We start from the raw sequence: 2,816 nt of genomic DNA, 5'->3' as shown, positions 1-2,816 counted from the left end.
GCAGTACTTATAGTCCATTTTTCTACCTTGTTTCTTGCACGAGTTTGCCTGGTTGCCATGGTGCCTACATTTCTTCCTGTGTCACCTCTGCTGCCTCCTGAATAACAGTCTCGGGTTTATCTATGGTCTCTGCAGGGAGCCGGGATTCTTGAACAGAGTGGGCCACCTAAATCAGGTGGGATGTGTCTCCCCTCTCAGCCAGAGTCCCACTCCGTGCAGGCAGAGAGATCCCAGGTGGGCCCCCAAGTTTGTGAGAAATGCATTCAACCATCCAAACCCAAGGAATGGACTCTGAGACATGAAGAACAGCAGAAGGGAGACTTAATGGCAGTTGCAAGATCAGGTGTCTGGTAGGCAGGAACACTTGGGACAGTTACAGCAGGTAATTTATCTCCTAGCATACAAATCCGTCCCCCAGTTCCTCATTGATCGAGGACTATGAGATTGCAATCTTCCTGGTGTCACCCAAGTTCCATTATGCCCTTTATAAGGATATAACCTGGCTTCCTTCTCCACTTAAGTTTCAATTTCCCAATAATGAAACTTTCTTCCTTTTTATGGGCAGATACCTCCTCTACATTCTGCTTTCTTATCCTGACCTTCCAGGTGCATGAGCCACGCTGTTAGTCACAACCGCAGGCTGCCTGCCAGCACTTGGATTTATCATGCCTTGAAAATGGATCAGTTAAAATGTTTTTTCAAAGAGGAGCAAAAGGGACAGCAAGGAGACAGTTGGGAAGATATATTAATAGCCCAAGCAAAAAGAACTGAGGCTAGAACTCAGTGAAAACTGAGAACCAACCAGACCCAATATGTTTTTTGAAGGCTAAATCTACAGGATTTGCTGATAAATTGGGTGTGGGTGATGATTTAAAAAGAGAATCAAGGATTACTCTTGACTTTCTGCTTGAGCAACTGGGTGGAGAGCTGGCTTATCAACAGAAACAGGAAAGTTGGATGGAGAAGAGAATCAGGCTTTCTTCTTGGGGCATTTCAGTGTGGCTGCCTAGGAAATGTCTAAGTGGATGTATCAAGTGAGCAGTTAGGCTACATTATTTCTCACTTCAGTGAGGAAGTCTGAACTGGTGTTATAAAAAGAAAAACTAAAAGAAGAAAATGTTTCAAGTTGGAAGGAGTAAACAACTCCATAGAATTATGTTCAAAGAAGTATGAGCACAGAGAAATAAGCATTGGATTTGGAAACTTGATTATCCTGACAGAAGTGTTTTCAATGGGTGGTGGGGATGGATTCCTAACTGGAATGGACTGAGGCAGGAACAGAGGTTGCTGAACAGGAGATTGTGATGGCTGTGGTTTTAATTTGCAGTTTCCTAATGTCGAGTGCCTTTTCAAGTGCGCTACTGATGATTTGTCTAGTGTGTGTGTGTGTTTGTGTGTGTGTGGTTATTCAAATCTTTCACTTATTTGGAGGTTTTTTTTTTAATTGAGTTGTAGGACTTCTTTACATATTCTAGATATAATTCTTTTTGGCAAACTACAATTTCTGCAAATATTTTTTACATTCAGTGGCTTGCCTTTTTATTTCATGAATGTTGTTCTTTGAAAAAAATATGTATTTTCATTTTGATGAAGCCTAGATTTATCTTTTTTTCCTTTCATAAATAGTGCTTTTTATTAGAATTGCTGAGAAATGTAGCCTACCCTTACCTTTCATGAAAATATTCTTCTGACTTCTACAAACATTATGGTCCTGATTTCAGCTTTTATATACAGTATATAATACATCCATCTCTGCTAATTGTGTCTACTTTTTTGTCTATCAGCTTATTTATTTGCTTCTGATTGTCTGTGTGTTCTTTTACTAATTATGCCTGTGCTACCTATATTTCATAGCATTAAGATTGCCTTATTTTCACACTTTCTATGTGTAATGTAGAAAATATATTGCCAGCCTTTCATTTTATTCATTCAGAAGATACATCTTTTAATTGGTAAATTTGACCTTTTTACATATATGTTAGTAGTCTGATATTGGTACTTTTATATAATTTTATGTTTTGTGTACTTTTTATTCATTTTTTTCTCCTTTCCTCATTTCTATTGAATAGATTTGAGTTATTTTCTGTCTATTTAACACTTATGAAGTAGGGGAGGCAGGATTCAGACACCTGACCAAAATGAAGACTAGCTAAAACAGGTCCAGGTGGAAGCAGATTTCTGTAAGACATGCACACCAGTATGCCTGTCAGTTTACCATTGCCATGGCAACACTGGGAAGTTATTGTCCCTTTCCATGGCAATGATCTTGACAACCTGAAAGCTGGCACCCTTTTCCTAAAAAAGTCTGCATAAATTATCTATTAATTTGCATATAATTAGAAGTGGGTGTAAATATTGAGTGCAAAACCACCTCTGAACTGCTATTCTGCACACACTGCCTATAGGGTAGCCCTGCTCCACAAGGAGTTATGTGTCTGCTGCTGCTGTACAGTGCCACTTCAAAGTTGCTGATTAACACCAGTGGCTTGAATTCAAATTCTTTTCTAGGTGAAATCATGAACTCTCCCAAGCTAATCCCCAATTTTGGGGCTTGCCTGTCCTGCATCACTTGTATATACTAATTTCCTTTATATTGTCTGTCTTTAACATAAATGTATAATCATATATACTAACTCACATCAATCTATTAAAATTATTAATTTCTTAATTAATAAAAGTACAAGATAAGTACTTTTCTCACTCTCAGGTCTTCTTAGTTGCAAAGCCTTATGCTTATAATGTCTACAATAATAGTTTTAGTTTACTAAGAATATATGTTCACTTTATGTGTTTTATGTGGTCTCAGTTTTATTTAT

This window comes from Sapajus apella, unplaced genomic scaffold (genome assembly GCF_009761245.1).
Source record: "Sapajus apella isolate SASKATOON/1434 unplaced genomic scaffold, GSC_monkey_1.0 scaffold1, whole genome shotgun sequence".
NCBI classification, from domain to species: Eukaryota; Metazoa; Chordata; class Mammalia; order Primates; family Cebidae; genus Sapajus; species Sapajus apella.
The sequence above is the reverse complement of the archived record's forward strand: the minus strand, read 5'-3'. Positions refer to the sequence as shown.